At 41.6% G+C, this 20,326-nt stretch overlaps 1 long non-coding RNA gene across 3 annotated transcripts in view; it reads left to right on the top strand.

Moving 5' to 3' along the window:
* Positions 1 to 20,326, top strand: part of LOC116783783 — a 258,934-nt gene that overhangs the window by 113,602 nt on the left and 125,006 nt on the right. For all 3 annotated transcript variants that reach the window (XR_004355828.1, XR_004355830.1, XR_004355829.1), the window contains exon 5: positions 1,018 to 1,130. This is a non-coding gene — a long non-coding RNA (uncharacterized LOC116783783). The remainder of the gene's footprint in view (positions 1 to 1,017; positions 1,131 to 20,326) is intronic.

A 20,326-nucleotide genomic window follows, 5' to 3' on the forward strand; every position in this document is an offset into this window, starting at 1 on the left:
TTATTATGTACAGGTATGTGGGGAGGGAAGGACTTTGAGCAACAGCCAAAGCCTTTAAAAAGCTTTTTAACACGTGGACTGTCTGTGTTTTTATCTTGTTTTGGCACTCTTTGCAGCTTGTGCTGATGGTGTGACTGTGGTTGGTTCAAGTACATCTGGGGTCCCCTGTAGCCTTTATTTCAGGGGTTTTCTGACTCTCTTATCATTTGTTTCTCCTTTTTCTGGTGTAACCAAGCCTGAGCTCTCAGTGTGAGATCTAAACTGCTGGGCCTGGATGATAATGATTCTGCCTAACCTTAAACCCAGGGTAAACCAGGCTTGTTGTGCTGCCCCTGCCTGTGTGTCCCACGTGTGGACACTCCTCTGGGATCCAGCTTTTATCTTAAGGGCATATCCAAATAAGATTTTACAGGAAATTGGGAACTCCAGTGACATCTGGCAGAAGAGCAAAGCCACTGTAAGATTAATTGGTCTTCTCCAATTTTATCAAAAATCAACTCCTACTTTTATTTAAAAAAAAAAGAAAAGTAAAATTTGTGATGTGTTATTCTTTTTCTTTTTTTTTTTTTTTAAGCAAACCTAAGCCTAAAAAACTAAGTGAACTAATGAAATATTAACATTTAATTTTATTCAGACTAGCCAGAGTATTTTCACAGAGAGCAGCAGGTGCATTCTTGGTGTAGCTGATGTTGCATGGCAGATTCTTCCATTTGTCAAATGTTTAGAAGAAGCCTTTCATTTAAAAGGAAGGGAGGAAGTCTCGTAGAAGTGACTTGTATGGGCTGAAATAAAAAAGTAAACTAGGCAGGAATAAACTTGCTGTGTGGGTGGCAAACTGAAAGAAAAACCATCGTGACTTTGTTCAGTTCCTGAAAGGGTGATCTGAGAATGTTTGATTAAAGGAGCTGAACTGTCTCATCACCTGAGCTGGGCATAGAAAGGGATAAAGAATGTTAAATGAAGGTGTAGCAATGTGACATATCCCTGCTTTTCCTGACTTCTCCCCTCTCTCACCAGACAGTTGATGAGAACAGAAGAAGGAGCAGATGATGGCACCAAACACTGCCCTGGAGCTGTGCCTGGTGCAAACAGCATCCTGTGTGGAGAAGCAGATCGTGCTCCTGCAAAGTGTAAGTGCCTGCTCTGGTACATTCCTTCACAAAGAAACCCCACAAGCACAAATAAACCCCCTCTGTCTGTCTGAGCTGGACATTTGGGGAAATTCCTTCCTAAATGTTGGTTTGAGATCAGAGAGAAATACCTGCTTTGTAACTTGCTCTGGTCATTCAACATCTGCCCTTCCTTCCCTGTCTGCCATTCCACCCTTTTGTCCTTCCTCACACTGACTGAAACGTTTGGGGCTCACTTTCTCTAAGTTCTGATAAATCTTTTGTAATAGATTTTTGGGTTTTGCAGCTTAACAATATCAAATCCTTCCTGAGATTTATTGTCAGCTACACTTGACCTGGGGATCAGAACTGAGAACGTTTGATGGAATTTGTTGCAGAATCAGGGAATGTTGTGAAAGTTGCTATTTTTGGTTTGTGTTTTGCTGTACCTAGAGACTACAGATTTTAAAAAAATGAAATGATAAACAGTGTTTTCTTGGGTGTTCAAAACATGATGAGCGTGGATGTGTCATGAACTTTGGCTTCTGGACAAGCTGATTTGCACTGTTCCTGGTGGAGCGGTGCAAAGACATCCAAGGGTTTTAGCTTTTGGAATTTTAGAATTCCTTAAAAAAACCCAAACCACCACCACCACCTCCCAGTGCAGGTGCAGACTGACACAGTGAGAATTTAAGTTTGCTTTTCCCAATTGCCTTCCACAGCCCCTGTTGAAAGGTTCACAGACCCTTCCAGCCTTGCTGGAGGCACTGCTCTGTACAACCAAATGTGGCTGCAATGGCAGTGCTGGAGCTGGTGTGGACCAAGTATTTATAGGAGATGGGACTGGGTAAACTACAGAGTGGCTTTGTTGGCTTTCTTCTGCAAAGTTCTTGGGCTGTCCCACCCCTGCAGCTCGGTGGGAGAGGCAGCCCCATGGCAGTGGGGGGAAGAGGAGCAGTCTAGCGAACGGCATTTCATCCAAGCAGGGCCCAAAAGAAATTAAGTTTAGCAAAGAAAACAAGTTTCATCAGTTAAGGCAATAAAGCACAGTCCCAGAGCAAGTCAATAATGCTCAATTGACAGCCAGTCAATATTTGTACTGGATTAACTTTTCAAGGAATGTGGAGATTTCGGTTGGTTTTATGTAAACACTGTAAATAGGTTGGGACACTAAAGTACGGTTACAAATACCGTGTGTCAGATTAGATTAGAATCACTTCCAGGGAGCAGGAGTTTTCCTACCACGAAACAGACATTTATATCTTGTGAAATGAACACAGATATGAATTTTTTGTTTGTCAAATATATTCCAAAATGCAGCTGGGCAGATCTCATGGCAGTGCTGCTCAGAACACTCCAAAGGACAACTTCGCCCCCCACCCTCTGTCTGAGCTGCTGCCAAGCCGTGCCAGGTAGGGCTGGAATTCAGGTGCCATCGTGGCTGCAACTCCATTGACACGAATGCTGCACAAATTAATTTAAATTTTGAGCTTGGTATAATGAGAAGAGCTGTTAAGAAATATTCAGCTTTTCTCACACTTGTTCCTTGCTGAGGAATCGGTCAGTGTGCTCAGAGATGAAACCAAAACGTGCTGGTTTCTGACCTCTGTGACACAGGGCTCTGTCCATTGCTTTACAGGTCTTGTAGCTTTGCAATGCCAATTCTAACCAATAAAACATCTATTTACTGTTTTCAAGACTGGAAGCAAAGTGGACAAACAGTTCAAGAAGAAATTAGTTACTTACAGCGCCTTTCCTTTTTCTTTTCCAAGATGTTGCCCCAGGTTTCCTGACTTGCTCCCTCATTATAAGGAGCTCGAATCATCACAAGATTCCCAGTGTTCTAGAAATAATTGAGGCTGATCTGGCCTGTCCTCCCTGTCCCCAGGCGTGGGATTGAGGGCAAGCAGAAGTTGGCACTGCCCAGATTGGCAAAACAGCCCAAGTGAATCATGTCTCACGTGTGGGGAACACAATGCCCAGCACTAGTGAAGCCCACGCAGGTAACACACCACCAAGAATCCCTCTTGCTGGAAAATAGATTACTGCATTTTATTGTTCTTCCTTTTATTTCTCCTGCCCTTTTTCTTTTTTTCCTTAGAAAAGGTAATTAGGCCATAAACAGAGGTCTGACAACTAATTTTATCTGCAGCAAAATTAATATCATAAGCAACAGATAATTTTAGCTGAGCAAAATTAAAAAGGATATATTTTAATGCCATTTTAAACCACAAAGTCTAATTTTTTTTCCTTTCTGAACTTCTCCTGCCTGGCTATTTTGATATGTGTGGAGATGCTCACTCATTTAGTGAACAAATGTTTTACCTCTGTTCAGTTCCTGTCTCACCAACAGGCCTTGCTGGTGTTGGCCTGAGGTACCAAGTTGCTTTTAATTTCCTCTCTCTTGTTCTCTGGTTCCTTTCAAAGGAGAAATGATCTGAGGGAAAAGACATTGCTTTTCTTACCTCTAAATTTTCATTGACATTAATAGGAGGCAGGTGGCCAAATCCCTGCACACAGCTTTGAAAATTTAAGGTTTAACTTTCCTTTTTTTTTTCCTGGGCTGATTCTTACGTTGCTGGAGTTGTGAATCCTCTGAAAAGATATTAAATGTGCATCCATACCATGTCAGCAGTGCCTAGAGAGTTTATCTACGAAATTATCGTCTACCTTCCAAATCTATAACCCTAAAATATTGATTGGTTAAAAGGTAGTGGATAAAGATTAAGGCAGCACAGCAGCAGATTACCCTAATCAAATAAAAAGACTATTAACAGAGCTTCTCACAGTTCTGAAGATGTTGGTTTGAAATACAGATGTCTTAACCAAAGTGCTGTGTCTCGTTTTCTGAATGCATTTTTGAATGCATTTAAATAAATTACCAAACAGAAAGGAAGCAGAGAAAAACTCCACACGCCCCAGACAGTAAATTTCCATTTATAATAAAATTATTTCGTGCATTTCAGCGAGCAGTTGGAACTTTTAAAGATCTTTTTCATTGGGTAGTGAGGAGTCAAGCAGTGGATTCTCAGCTCAGAGGGCTCTGTAGGCACACGTGTGATTTGTAAACCTGTAGTTGAGTGTGGGCACATCGACGTGAGCGTGTGGTGAAAGGCAGGAGTGGGGTCACTGTGCAAAGCCAGTACTGCTGCTTAAACAGAGATCATGTTCAGCCTGTATTTTATGGTTTGGGAACAGTGTTTCTAGAGGATGGATTTGGGATGCCAAAATTTGAGGCAGTGTTTACTGAAAACCAGGTCTTTGTCGTTGCCTTGGGTGTGAGTTTGTGAGTGAGGTTCTGTCGTGCAGGGGTCTGCAGAGGCACCAGGTATCTCACATGCCAGGGGTAGGTTGTCTGCTCAAACCCAGCGTCACAGATCAGATCCCCAGACCCTTCCTTTGATTTGGAGCCCTAGGATCCTTTGGAAAATTATCCCTGCTTAAAACCAGCACCGGTTCCACCGCTTTTGAATTTGTCACAAACATCTTACTTAGCATGGAAGGCCATATGCTTATTAATGTTCAGTGGGAGTAAACTACCGGGAATATTGCCTGGAAAAGAGTGGCATTTGTCACTAATGCTTTTAAGGTATAGTGGGAATTTTTATTCAGCCAAAGGCTGAGTTGTGGTTTATCCTCTTGAAAGACTTTCCCATTGAGTGACAGCTAAGCAGGGATTGAGCTAATAACCCATGCCCTGGGTTATTGGAGTCAGGGAGACTGAAAGGGAAAATAAGGTGGGAAATGTATTAATTTTCATCAGTTATGGACAATACTATTAAATTGCCGACTCTTGTTGAAATAATGTGTCACCGATTAATAATGTCGTTTCAACTTCCTAAACTTTCCTACCTAAAAATTTTAATGTGAAAAGAAAAATATTTAAGAATGTGTGAAAAAGGTTTTGGTGTTGTCACTCCTCGGCGTGGAGGTCTTTTGGTTTTGTTTTAAGTCGCGGCGTAAATGAGGTTTTAAAAGTTTTTAACAGTGATGTGGATAAATTTGGAATTAAAATTGAGATCTGAAATGTTGTGTTGCTCCACTTTTAAAAATAAGTTCCCTTCTCATTTGCAATTAAAATGTCTAGAATCTGCATAAAATGTGTGAAATTAGAGATAATTGAAATACAGTAGCTATAAATATGTCTACTCCATTTGAAAAATAAATAAAATGTCCACTAAAAGGGTGCGAAAGCCGTACCCCCTTCTCTTGTTTCTCACATTTGGCTCTCTGGCATTTTTCACACTTTTATGGCTAATTTTTATTGCAAAACAATACGTTACATTTGTAGCCGTTGTGGGAATGCAGAATAGCCCCTGGCAGCTCTGTAGAAAAATGGAATGTTGGGAACACATTTGGAAGAATCCAGCTTTCGATTTCATCCACAGCATCGGTGTCGTGCAATCATATTAAGTGTGATCCAACAAAAACAAAAGGGGGAGAAAAAGAAGTGGCAGCGTTAGGGAAAATACTTAAAATAAGCCATTATTCGAAGTGTGTTCATTCTGCCCTGTTTGTGATGTTTTCATAACATAACAAGTTGTTGTGATATCGAGCAGTGCCTCACACGCAAATTGTAAAGACGCTTCTCTAACTTGAGCCTCGAAACTCAGACAGATATTATTCCTGCAACACCCCGTGCAGCCTTTTTAGTGAAATGGCACTGTGATGTCCTGTCATTGCCAATGCCACGCAGTGTTTCTGTTACTGGGGAACACCAACTTCCAAAGGGCTGCTTCGGTGGAGAAACAGGCAGCTGTGGAACTGCTCTGCATCCCCACAAATACCCACCACAACTGGCTGTAATTCACACAAAACGGAGTTGAGAGGCCTGGGTGGAGATTACTGCCCTGTCTCATCAGTGCTCCCCATCCTGCAATATTATTTCTGGAACCCCTGTTTTCTGCAGGCATTCCTTGCAGAGGGGATTGTGCCAAAACAAGGGAGTTTCCGTGCTGGTTTTAGCCTGAGGGTGATGGGAGTTCAGTGGGTTTTAATGTCCGTGGCTCCTTCAGTAGTTCCTCCCTCCTCCCTGTTGCAGGGGGTGTCACAAGAAATTTTGCTGCGCTGTGTTTTTGGCAGAGGTATGGATGTATACTGGACTCAGGTGCCTCACTTCAGATCTTACGTGATTCCTGATTTGGGGATAAGAATTACGAGGAGGAGACAGATTTCCAGGATGCATTTGAGGAGTGCTGAAATGTTAATGCATTAAGAGCGAAACGGTGGGATTTAAATCGCTACATTGAGTAGCAATAACAGTACAGAGGGATTGATCCCAGAAAAGTACCAGAGAGGTTGTGTCTCATACAGGCCTAACCACTATGGAGTCATTCTTCAGAGACAGACCAAGCAACAGAAGAACCACAGCCTTACCTGCAAGGTGCCTTTTCATATGTGCTTTCTTCTCTCCTTTTAAGTTGTCCTCAAGGAAAAATAAGAGCAAAAAGTCCCCGTGCTTCTCACTGCACATCTACAGCACTTCATAAATAATAGTGGCTGTTTTAAAAGCAGGGGACAGGCAGAGGGTTACAATGGATGAAAGCTAGTTAGTGAGTTAGCCAGATAAATGCTTAAAAGAACAGCAGCAAAGATAATCCTGCATTTATTTCTGGGGGATTCACCAGATGACCCTTTGCTGTCTTTCCTGATGTGTGTTTCTTGAGTCAAAGGGCTGTGCAGAAACCTGAAAAACAAACCTGCAAACTTGGGGTATTGCCGTGATTTGTGATGGTCCCTCCTTGGGCTCTTGGCTCCCATTTCTGAGCAACAGCCAAGCCCTGTGTCCAGTGCGGGGTAGGACTGGGAGTGAGCTGTGGCAGAGATTCCCCAGCACAGGCAGGCACTCCTTCTCTCTAAACTTACTGAGTGACATGTGCAAAATTGATCATTTCAAGAGCCTTTTGTACAGCACAAAACTTCAAGCAGAGAACCCAAGGCATTTCCTTTCATCAACCTGGTTCTAATTTGATCAAAGCACGAAAAAATTCAGCCCGCCTTATTTCCTGTCCAGTTCTTTTTTACACTTTACAGCACATTATATATCAGTCTCATATCCCAGAATTTTAAGAAGCAACCAGTTATATAATTGGATCAACAGTTGCCAATCACTCCAGCACAGCACTGCATTATTACTAAGCTGACTGTAATTTTGAAGCTCTTTTTTATTATGCGTATGACTATATTATCACTGTATACGTATTAGGACAGCTGAATGAGCCCCTTAAGGAAAATAAGGGTTCCAGTAACACTGAAAGGGGAGAGATAGAGTTGAGGATTCACCCCTGTTACAACCCTAGTGCCTCGTGGCACATTTTCAGGAGAAAGGAAAAGAACCGTGTGCTGTCTGTGAGTCCGACCCTCAAATCCGAATATTGCCACGCTGCTGAAGTGAACCATGGTGGCTGCTGAAGCAAATTAAAAATCAGATGTGTTTGCTGCTCTCAAATGTGGTGGATCGCAGAAGAATTTGGCATTATGCAAGTCTTTAAATCCTGTTCCTTCCCTCTCAAAGCTCCCTCCCCACAGGCACCTGCACACACAAAAGTTCAAAATGAAGCCACTCTGTTGTGCGCTGTTCCTTCCTGAAGAACTTGCCAGTTGTCATTTGCATGTGACAAAAGCAAGCACTGTTTCATGTCAGTAATTTACACGATTATGTAAGATAGTTAAAAACCTCAGGAAAATAGGATTTTTGCCCCCCTTAAGCCCGAGATGTCAGAGTTCTTTGAAAGACCTTGGTTCTTGTCTCAGTCGTGTCTCCATAAATAAAACTGAGTGACAGCCTGTTAGAAAACTCCACGTTTTATACCATTAATTTCCAGATGAGCGTTGCTACTCACATCAGCATTTAATTCCCGACAGCCCGAATGTTTCAATACCTTGTAGCAAACAAATACAGGGAATTTACACAATGGCAAACAAATTACAGAAACATTCCATAGAGCTGACATATGAACTCATAACCTCTTAGGTAAAGGTGAATGACTATTAATGTAGTTTCGTTATTGTAAGGAACTCCCTCCTTTTTTTGCTGTTCCTATGCAATTCATTTGTATGCATTAGCTTGAAAGAATTAAACCTGTAAATCATAGCTTGGGCAATAATAATAATATAAAGAAAACAATATGATTTCTTCTGGTTTTGCCATCTCAAACTCACAGATTTACTGGTGCATAAATAATACAAAGAAAAGAGTAAGATTTCTTCTGGTTTAGCCACTCCAAACTCCCACGTTTACTGGTGCTTACCTGTTTCTGCTTTGGCTTTTTCCCCTCTTTGTGCATACACACAGAGACATGAATATTCGAATATGTGCAGGTGTTTTTAGGTATATATGTGCTTTGTAGGAACATATCCGTATGTTTCCAACATAGACGTTTTTAAAAGGGCATTAATTTCATATATTTTACATATCTGTGGACACAGACAAAAGCATGGATGCGTAAAAATGGAATGTCTCCCCTCAGCAGCTGGATTCTGTGCCCTACAGGAATTCACCAGGAAAAACTCACGAGCAAAATGCAGTTTTAAACGCCTCACTGTAATTAAAATTGCCCAGTAATTTTTGGACAAAGTGATAAAGTGAGGAGATACCTGGATTTGGAAGTCGGTGGGGTTTCCAGAAAAAGATTTTGGCTTTTATTACGTTTTTTGTGGGGTCAGTGTTCCTTCCACGTTGTATTTATTTAAATCTCAGCTCTGAGTAGGTGCCTGGCCCTTCACACCCCTGCACCTTGTACACGGGCTGATAAAATGAAGCAAGAGGCTTATCACTTTTGAAGCCTGTTTTACAGTACTGTGTTTCTTCTTTGGCAATTCGTGCTGTGTTTTTAAGTAATGCAATAAACCCCCTTGACTATCTTCCTGTGTAAAACTGGCTGTTGTGTGAGGAGCATGGTCATCCTCAGCTGCTGCTGTGCTGTTTCTTAAAAATACCCACCAGCCCAGAGAGAAGCCAGGCCCCTGTGCAGGGGATGTGTGTGTGCAACCAGGACTCGGTGTATACCCCGTGCTACAAAGACAGCAGTGGCATCAGCCCAGAAACAAACCCTGTGCCCTCCTCCTCCCCCTCTGCCCATCCCTAGGATAATGGGAGAATTGAAATTCCCATTTCCAGACTCGCTACAGATTAATACGGTTCAGCATAGATACTTATTTCTCTGATAGTTTCCCATGCATCTTCCCAGTGAAGTTGATAGAAATTACTCCAGCAGAATGTGTAAAGCAGATGTTATCCCATTAATTAGCTCTGGACCTGAGCAGGCTCAGGACTTTTCCATTTGCAGGCCGATAGGAATTGGTCCCAGTGAGCGTGCTCCATATCCACATTTAGTATCATCTCATAAACAGCCCTGAAAACACAGCAGGCCCTTGATGAAGATACATTAGCTTATTTCTAATTTAAAGTTATGTTGCTTAACCTTAATGTAATTGGTCACTGGTGACCAACTGTTTGTACAGTGAGTTGATGACCAAAGAGATGTAATAAATTATAAAACTTACTGCTTAAATAGAGGGAATGACTGTTCTGTTAAAAGCCTTGCATGTAATAATGGTAAAATAATTACACCTCAAACAGAAGAGCCTTGGATCTGATAAAGCTAACAAAGTCTTTCAGATGAAGGTGTTTTCAGTCTGCTTTAAAGGACATGTATAAAATATATTTTTTTTTTTCCTCGCAGTGCAGTGTCTTATGTTGGCTGAATAGTCAACTTTCAAAGCTCAGCCCTAATATTGATTAAAAATAAATTGGTAAATCAAGATACTTTCTTTTAGAGGGGTTGTGGGTATTAAAGTAATTAACCGATTTCAGTGGTTAACAAGAAACAAAAGAAATTTGCACAAATAATTATATTCTGTACCTCAATTCAAAGTCACTGCTAGACGTGTTTCAGAAAAGAGTTGATTAGCTGGTAGAATAACCAGGATAATAATCAACTATGGAAGTAAGTAATTGACACAACTTTAATGTTTAATAATGAATAGCATGCCAGGGGCAAAATAAAGGGAAATCTGCTTCCCGAGACCCGGTTCAGACCTCACATTTCTTAGGCCAAATATAGCAATTACTGGAGACTCCTGAGCTGCTGCTGTGGTGCTGCAGCAAAAGTAACAGGTGCAGTTAAATGGCAAGTGCACAAGTGGCTGTATTAAATCCAGGAGTTCCTATATGCTGCAGTTTAATTTCAAGCCTTTTCCCTGCTGAAGACTTAAGGGTCGATTTTAAAAATGCAGGAATGTAATGAACTCTTACTGCTCCACGTCTGCGTTTCGTTTCTCAGACGGCATTGTATTAACAGCCAGTTCATTAAATCAGTAAGAGTCAGGAAGAAGTGTATGATTTGCTTGTCTCAGAAGCGGTAATTTCTCTCTCTAAATATTTGCATTTTAAAATCTGGGCTACCTCCAAATGCCCGAACTTCACAATAAAGAAATCGAGTTGATTTTTTTTTTTTTAAATCCTCGTATTTCATTTCTTACAAGGACCCTCCAATAATTTAAACTATTTACAGTGCCTCAAAGATCATTATTTCCCCATGACTCCTCAGAGAAATATTGGAGCCACTCTATTTATTGCTGACATTAGATTTACCTTTGAAGACTGGTTTACAAAATGGAGACATTAGGATGTGAAAGTCATTGTTTTTTTTTACACTGCTTGGAATGCTAAGTTTTTGTGTTTGCTGTATTAGAGTAAACATTGCTGTAGCTACTGGGTTTGTTATGGAAACTTGAAAAGCAGATGCATTAAGGTATTTTGTTTTTAAAAACACAAGGTCCTTTATAAGGAAAAATATAAATACAGTTTGAGGGCTTGTCACGAATGTATATTTAAAAATAACACCCCCCCAAACCCATGAATAAAAATGCTTTTTGGCTTTCTAAATGGAGGCAGAGAATTGCTCAACCAATAGAAAAGCAGGTGGGGTAACACATCCTGATTCTTGTAATTGAGGCTGTAAAGAAAGATGAGAGATATGTGCACTGTTGGTGTCACAGTAGTTGTGATCTGTGAAAATAACTTCAGAGCAGCCTTTCCTAATATTAAAATGTCTCTGTTGCTGTTCAAGTAAAAATCAATACAGCTCACAATTTTAATAAGGAACATGAATCTGAAAATGTGTTTAGTATCAGGTTATATAAACACACCCTAATGAGATACTATAAAATCCATCACATTAAAGGCTGGTTCCTACAAGGTATATTAGCTAAAAATGTTCGATATATTAGGTCAGTGTACAACACTACACATAACAAAGCAGGTCTGTCAAGGCAAGATGCATGTTTTGCCCCTTAAAACTGTTATGTTTTGCACATTTTAGAAGGTTCTTTGAATACATGAATAAGATAAGTTATTCCCATCTCTTTCTTAAGCAATCTCAGAAATGGCTGTGACCTGAAATTGGAAATCTTGTAAACACCCATCCGAAGAGAATGTCTGCAGTTCTGTCTTAAAGAGATGGTACATGTTTAATTATCCCAACTTCTTGGAGGAGAATACTATTAACATACACATTAGCATCGTCCCATTGGTTCCTCCTGCTGCTCCACCTTAGGGGCAGCAATAGGAGCTAATCTTATTGCTCCCATGCGCATAATAATGAAATTTTGTCTTGTCTCTGAGGCAGGTTCTTTGGTCTAAAGTACAGCGGGAAACATTTCTTTTTTTTTTTTTTCTTCTTTTTCTTCTTCTTTTTTTTTTTTTTTTTAAGAAAATTCCTGACCAACTTGTTTTAAAAAAAAAGATTTGAAAAATTAAAATTGTCCCTCGGTGAATACCAGAGCCTGCAGAACGCGGGGCTTTTGACTCGAGAATCAAAATTAAGCAATTGTGCAAATAAATTGCTCTGTATTCACATATGGAATCCAGTGCACTGGAGCTGGGGGTGTATTCAGCTCTTTGAAAAACTGGAAGCCGTGGATTTTCTGTTATTTCATCTTGCAGTGTCCACATAGGCTGTTCTCAAAGAATAACATAAGAACAAACAAAAAGAGATGGGTTTAATATAAAATACCTTTGCCTTTTCCTAGCACTGTTCTACAGACTATAACGGGGAGAGGAATAAAAAAAACACAGGCAAAAAAATACATGTGAATTCAAGGCTACTGAATTAAGGGAGGTTGTACCAACATTTCCCCCACTGTACATTATTTGTATTCAAGGTTTTTGAAATGACATTGTAATCTGATGATGCACCAGCCTATTATATTGTCTAGCAGGACAAATATCCTTGCGTTTTCTCTGTAGAACTAACACAATTTTTCCATGTCAGAGGTGCATAATATCCTGGCGGTCATAAGGAATGATGCTATTAATCCTCTTGGGCAATCTCCAGGTCTGATTATTAGGGAAATAAATTTGCATGCTGCATATGAGCTAGGTGAATCACCGAGAGCACAAATTATATTTCCTGACAGCAAGTTAGAGAATGGAGCCACATCGCTTTTTTATCTTTTTCTTCTTTTTTTTTTTTTTTTCCCTCCCCTCTCTGAAAGCTATAGAATTTCAATTCATTACATGAGATTGGTTAGAATTCAAGTCTCTTTTTAAGTTGATATTAAGTTGAGTCTGTTATCTCTGGGAAGGCTAGTAGGTTCCCCTGAGTATCCACCTAATCACTACTTAAAAAAATCGAAACGTATAGTTAGTGTCATGATTTAGGTACCAGAGCCACTTTATTTATCAGTGCAGAGTGAGATAATTTCAATTTGAGGCTCTGTAGCCCTCATGAATTTAACCATTTTGAAAGCTTTTTTCCCCTCTCTCTCTCTTTTTCTCTCTCTGCCCCTTTCCCCCCCCACCCCTTAGTGTGCATATTGTAATAATGGTTATTCTGGGCACCTGTTTTGGTGCTCCCCGTGCATTTCTCAGGCAGCTTTATCTCTCATATCATATATGTTTGGTTGTATGTTTTGAAGATTTTGGGGTGAAGTGTAATTTGGATTTCAGTTAGGAAATTTGACTGTGCTCTCAGTGCCAGGAGCACTGCCAGGCAGTTCTGCTTTTCATATCGATGATGAATGTATTTTTATTATTTTTACCGTTTGGCATCTGAGCAACCTTTTTGCATTATTAAATCTGAACAGGGAGAATGATAGCAAATGAGAGGAGAATAAATGGCTTTATGTCCTGATGTATTAATTAAGCAGACATTTATTATAATCACAGTTTTATAGATGTTGTAAAAAGCTATTTTTTTCTTCCCTGATATACGTCCATGTATGGGAACTTCTGTGAGCTGTTTTGGAAATTTGCTGGGTTTCTGGATTTCTCTTTGAAATCCTCATCACTGGTGCTGCACTGTACATGCAGACAAGCACAAACAAGCCCTGGGGTAGTGAGTAAAGATGGATCCAGCTTGGAACTGAGTAAGGAATGTCTCGACTGAAGGTGGTGGGCTATAAATCCGTATGGATCAGGTGCAGCCCTGAGTTTGGGGGACTCTGGAATGTCTCGTGCTACCCACTGGAGCTGAGCCAGGCTTGATGACACAGAGAACCTCTCCAGTGGTCAGAGCTGTGGGTGTGATTGAGGCAACACGAGCCAGTAATATGTCTGATAGTGCCAAATCTGAAGTGTTCTTAATCATTTACTTATTCATGAACTGCAAGCAGCAGTCCTGGAAGGAAAGGGATATATCTCTGACTCACAATTTCATGTGTTGCCAAATATACAGCAAAGGAAGCACTTTTAATCATCTTACATGAAACCTCTTTAGGATTTGTCTATTCTCTCATCCTTTGGGTATCTTTATGCTTCCTGAGCATAGCTGGTGCCATTTCTTTCCAGAACAAAGGTCCTTTTGTTTGTTTTCTTTTTTGTTTGTTTTATTAATTTTCTGCTCAGCATATGGGTTGTGCTTCTTCGCAGACAGGAAGTATTTCCCACATTTAGGAAAAGGAAATAGCCTTTGGAGAAAATTCAAAGAAAGTCCATTGGGGAGTGACTTGCCTGTTCAGAGTGTTATTTCCTATTCCTGAACAGAAACATCAGACTTATTTTTGGCATCAAATAGCAGTGCTGCCATAAGCATGAACCTCTTTAATTCCCATCTTGTAGTGGACATTTATACTGGTAACAGAGGGTGTTTGTTGCTCTCCTGAAAAGGGGATGGATGATAAAAGAAGGGAAATTTTAACAAAACTGAAAAATTGCCTCTCTGCTGTTGTCTGTGACCCAGCCAAGGTCTCACTGATACTCTGAACCCCAGCAAGGAAAACAAGGGACCTATCTCAACATGAGTTGTCTGGGATTTTGGAAGTTGTCAAACTGGTATCCACCAGCAGATCCATGACAGTTCCTGTCACAGGGCTGCCTTTCCTCAGCCTGTGGAGGAGGAGACCGGTGGGAAAACAATGGGTGTTTTAATGGGTTCTCCTTTTGGGGTGGGGCTGGAGCATAAGGTCATGTGTGTCTTTATAAATTTAATAAATAGGTAAGATCAGCTGAGGATAACACAGAGAGAAGGGAATGCAGCAATGACCAGTCTGGCTACTTCTCCTCATCACTAAATCCCAACCAGAGTGTGGGGAAAGGGCAGAGTAGGGAGAGTCACGGACATACCGAAGCATGGCAGCCAGTAAAGCTTTTATTTCAAACTTTATCTACTACTGCCCCTCATCAGCACACAGTGAAAATACTCTCCTGAAAATAGAACCAATGAGTTTTGAACTCAGAGACAGAAAGAAAAAAAAAATCGAATTGAAAACATTGAAACCAGTAGTTTCTCTGGGAAAAAAAAAACAAAAAGAAAAAAGTGGGTCTCCTGAGTTGTTCCTTTGGATTTCTCCTGGTCTGTTAGTGTCCATGGTCTGTCTGTGCCTTAAACCCTGCATCCAGCAGATCTCTGCAAGCACACAAGGGACACCTGCTTAAATCAATTGTGCCTGTGTGTTCTGTGTTGTCACACAGTGTGTGCCAGGGCATCAGGATTTAGCAGGGCACCTTCCTCTGCTGCGGTTTCTAAACCACCACCAAATCAGAGGATTTTGCCAACTGGAGCTTTCACTCTCATTGTAGAGAGCTTTTCCTGAAGGTTCATAAGCTTTATGCACATTTGCATTAAGTATGTACAGTGTTGATCCCAGGGGGATTGGTGCTCAGCTCTCAGGAACACGAGCAACCTTTAAAACTTGGGGAACTCTACCTGGAAATGCTGCTTTGGTTGAGAAAAGCAGCGACACTCCCTGAACTCTGGTGTGGTCCACTAAACTTACAGCTGTCAGTCTGCTAATATTTTGGGGTTAGTAAGATGAGGAATCGGAGACCACTCTAAAACCCAGAAATAATGAGTCACAGCTCCTCTTCTGGCTTTCTGATCATGAGATTGAGTAGATAAGTGCTTGTGAGGTCTGGAAGGAGCCAGTTTTCCTGGCTGCCGCCTCTGGGATGTGAAGGGAAGGGGCTGGCACACACAGCACTACATCTGCCTGGACTGTGGATGCATCCTAAGGAGAAAAGAGGAGGGGAGGGGGAAAGTCCTGAACCAACCCCAAGCAAGCCACAGAAGCCCTCAGCCCGGAATGTGAGCCCCGGGTTGGATGTGTCAGGGGGAAGAGGCTTCCTGTGTCTGTGCCGCTGCATGGGACCTGCAGCCATGGGAGGCTGAAGGCTCTGCCCGCCGTGCCAGGCGGCCACTGTGTGCCATCAGCTCCTGTTCAGTGACCTGTCACAGCAAAGAAGGAATCTCACATGGCCTGAGAAGCTGACAGAACAGTTCACCTTTCGGGGAAATGTAATATTTTCTGATAAGGAGCTTATGTTAGTTTTCTTAGCAAATAGCCTGAAAGCATTTCTGTCTGTGGCATTTCTAGATGTGATAAGTTGAAGGAAACATCCTTGACCATGACTTAACAAAACAGGCCATTTGTTTCATGGGGTAGCTGTTTCCAGAAATGTAAATAAATGGCAACTTAAGGATGATATAAAATAAACGATCACGGAGACAGCCCAGAGCTGCATTGTTTCAGAAAACACAAGGCACTATTTATGGAGCTGTAAACAGAGGAGTGTGTTTATTATTGCACTTGGAATTAAATCAGAAAGCCAGAAAGCTGAAGTTTTGGGAAAAATCGGTCCACATTTTAGAAGTTCTTTGGTGGGGTTACTGCTTGTGCTGCGTGTTTGCTTTGGAATGAATCAGCCTTTTCTGTGAGAATGGCATCTCCCAGGGCCTAATTCTGCCATTTATTTTGCCACCTCCTTGACATGAACGAAGCTGAAGGGGAGATGGTGAGCACAGCTGGGGGCAGAGAGTGTCCAGTTTTTGCTTTATGTACAAACCTCAAACGTTTCAGGAGCGTGAACTGAGAGCCCAGTGCCTCTATGTAGAAGCAGGTCCTGGTCAGAGCCCTGCAGCCAAACCTTGGGACCTTCCCTGCCGCTGTCCCCAGCTCAGGGCCAGTGTCTGCCTGTCCTGAGCCAAACCTCTGTGGGATGAATGGAGTCCCAGCCTGGTTTTGTGGCAGTGGTGATTTAGGCGTGGGTTTAGTCACTTCTGTACCTGGCCCTTTAAGAAAGATCACCCAATTAAGTGGCATTATTGGTAATACTGTGCCACTTGGCTTGAAACTGCCGTACTCTTATTAACGATCTTGGTAATTATTAGAACTGTATTTTTGCAAGCCTCACCTGTACCATATGTGCCCCTCTCAAGGAAACATTCTTGGCTCATCTAATACAGTGTTACAAACTGCCTTACACACCCTTTAAATTGAAAATGCCTCTCCCCCCACTGTTTTACTGGTATTCCTAAACTATGAGGCCGCATTTAAAAATGAATTGTGTGCAATGACATTAGAGAAGGGGGTTAGGCTTTCTGAGCTGCTACCAGTGACATATGACTGTAGTGACAGACAGTCAGCAGTATTCAAACTGAATTAATCTGAAAAAGCAGCAGACTTCAATGTGGAGTTTAGGAGGAGGCTGAGCAGCTACATATTTACAAAAGGGATGTCACTGAACCGTCTTTCTACCCAGGGATAGCCTATGGCTACTTAATACTTTTAAACCAGTAGTGGAAGGATTAAATACACCTGAAGTCAGGTCTTTGAGGCCATTTCCCTCTTGTGCTTTCTTTTCCTTACTTGAGTTGCACCTCAGCAGCTATTTTTTTGAAGCGCTGTGAGAAAGGGTGGGTATTCTGATACCTTTTATTAGAATTGCACAGAAGTAGGAGAATCCTCACAGAGACACAGGCTCCTTTTTCTGTTGCCTTTGAAAAGTTAAGACATGTGAGGTTACACAAGACACAGACACTGCAGTGCAGGAGGAGGGATATGGTAATAAAGGTGATAGCGATACCTTAATTTAACAAATATGCAGTGCTAATTATGTAAACATGTGAGAACTCTAATGTGTGTCACACAATTGAAATATTTTACAGCCTAATTCGAGATTATACAGCAATAATGTTATTTTATATTGGCTAGTTGACAAGCATAGGCCAGGGCTGTCTATCAAACAAAACTGTTGTGCCAGATTGTATCTTGGCGATAAGCACAAAAGAAGAGCCAGTCAAATTCTGTTTACATATTAATCATTGCATCAGATTTAGGTCTGTGCTACAGACATTTCCTTCACCGGTAGCTGCAAGGGGGAAAAAACCCCTGTTTGTACTTGGGTGGGCCATATTTTAAACAAAGTGATTTCTACAGAAAGCTACTGCAAAGCTCCAGATCCCATTTTGCAAATGTACCCACGAGATCAGGCTCCGTTCAGAGGGATTTAGGCAGCAATGGCTTTTCTCTTTAATCGTTATTAAACTTTTTCTTCCCCTTTCTGCTCGCAGAAGTTGGGATAGATGCTTTGAAAACTGGCAGTATTCTGACACCTCAGCTGGTTATAGAGCTGTATTTATCCTCCTGTGTTAACAGGAGCATGTCATGTACTGAACAAAATGAGCACGGGAAGCAAATTAGAAAACCTGGACAGGTTTGGAGGCTTAAAGTAGAAAACACTGTTTTCCCTGCTGTGAAGTGCACCCTACAGTTGGTACTAATTTTCTCTACATCTCTCAGTGTCATATCCAGAATTTTCCCCCCCCTTACCTCCATGGTAAACAGCGCTGTTCCTCAAATCCAAGTCTGAAATCCTAGCCTCTGTGAAGGCAGTGGAGATGCCAACATCAAGTCAGTGCAGAGGAATGTTGCTCTAGAAGTGCCTGGTGAAACTGGATTGTCAATCTATCCAGCCCCAAATCCAGCTTTTTGGGAATACTGAGGACCAGATTGCTCGAGGGAAGACAAAGACATTTTTTATTGCCCAAAGAGGATGTTTCTCTCCAACCTCCATCAGCCTGTGGTTCATTTCTGTCACAAAGCATTAGGGGTTTCAGCCTTTCTGAGATATTTATCTTAATCCTGGCTGGGATGTCCTCATTATTCACATAAGCGTCTAAATTAAACTATTTTCTCTCACATGAAGTCCTCAGCCAGAAGGATATCTCGTGGCGATCAGTTCCGTAGGTTAATTATGAACCATGTAAAATAATATTTCCCTTCTTGGTTTTTAAAGATGTTGTTTTTCAGTGTTGTTGCATTAGGAGGGGAGGAAAGGAGGAGCAAACAATTGATCTCCTCTCTAACTTTCATTAACTCTCTCATGTCCCCTTTTTTATTTATCTTCAGTGAACAGTCCCAATCCTCACCATCTTTTCTTCTGCATCTAATCATTTTTGTTGCCCCTTCCTATTTGAGCTTTATGGTCTTTCTGAATGAGTTGACTGTAGCTTGATACAGCATTTTAGCTACACCAACCAGTTATTCAATGACCTGGTGGTTTAATATTAATTCCCATCCTGTTCTTTATATAGCAAACAACACACTCACTTTTTTTGACTGCTACCTCCAATTCTTTAGCTCTATCGTCGAGTTGTCCAAAGTGGCACATGTTTTCTCCTCCCTCTCTTTTCCCCCAGTGGTTAGTTAATTTACAACCAAGCCTTGTGCATGAGTTCTGAAAATTATTCATTCAAATATGCATTACCTTGCATTTATGAACAGTGAATTTCATCTGTCTTCATGCTGCGCATCTGTCTGGTTTTTCTAATCTTTTGTAATCACGGGTAACCTAAATATTTTTGCGCCCTGTGCAAATTTTGTCACCTTCCCCTCTCTTTTGCAGAACGCTAATGAATATATTAAACATCACCAGTCCTAATACTGACTGCTGAAGCACTTCATGGTGAGCCTTTTAGCAAGCTAGCAATCAACAATTTATTTCTCCCCTTTTGTTTCCATCTCTGGCTGTCTTTGTTTAACATACAGATTTATTTTCAAAGCAATGCCATTTCCAAGTGTTCTGCTGAGAGCCCTCCCACGGGGTGTGGGAACAAATGCATGACTCTGACCTCGGATGTCCAGTGATACCCAGCACTGGTGCTCTAACACTGTTCACAGGTCTGTTAGGGCTGCAGACATATCAGCTATGGTTCAGAGGAGGAGACTTGATTAGGAAGGAGAGATGCAGGTACTGGCAGGTTTGACTCAGCCTTATTCATATCCCCCACAAAAAAGAGAGATTGATTTTATGCAGCTCATCGAGAAGAGACTTTTTCCCCTTTCTTTTTCCAATTTAAATCAAAGCTTTCAACACAGCCCTGCTGCCCAGCCAGGCTAAGTGGATATATAGCAAGAGGCCCCTTGCAGAAAGACTGATGGTTTGCACTGAGGCTCCAGGAGCAAAAAACCACCAGTCCTGCTCCCAGAACTGTTACTGGAGTTTGCTTTCAAACATCCCCATGGTGGTGCCTGCAGCTGATTGCCAAGTGTTTGGTGCTGCAGTGTGTGCCTCACACGGGGATTATTGTTACCTTCATCATCACCTCCGGTTCCTATTGGAATGTGGAAAACAATGGTCAGGCCCTGCTTTGTTCTCCTCACACGGTGTTAATGGCCTGGGCTTGGTTTTGTCATTATGCAGCTCTTACTGTAACTTTAATGGGCTGCAGTTTGTTCCAGTTATTGGAATGAATTCTCTCACAGCTCTTTGGTCAAACAGAGACACGTTCGGTTGGCGGGTGGGAAATGAAGGCACGGAGGGACTTTGCTCACGGAAAAGGCTCGAGCAGCAGGCAGAGCAGCAAGTTGAATCCCCCTCTCCCAAGTCCTAGGGAGGACCTGCTCTTTACTTTTGGACTGTTTGACCCTCCTGGTCTGTGAATGCCAGGTCAGTGTGGTTCAGCAGGAAGCACAGCAGAGCTCTGCAGATGAAC

The sequence above is a fragment of the Chiroxiphia lanceolata genome, chromosome 3, assembly GCF_009829145.1.
Source record: "Chiroxiphia lanceolata isolate bChiLan1 chromosome 3, bChiLan1.pri, whole genome shotgun sequence".
Lineage (NCBI taxonomy): Eukaryota > Metazoa > Chordata > Aves > Passeriformes > Pipridae > Chiroxiphia > Chiroxiphia lanceolata.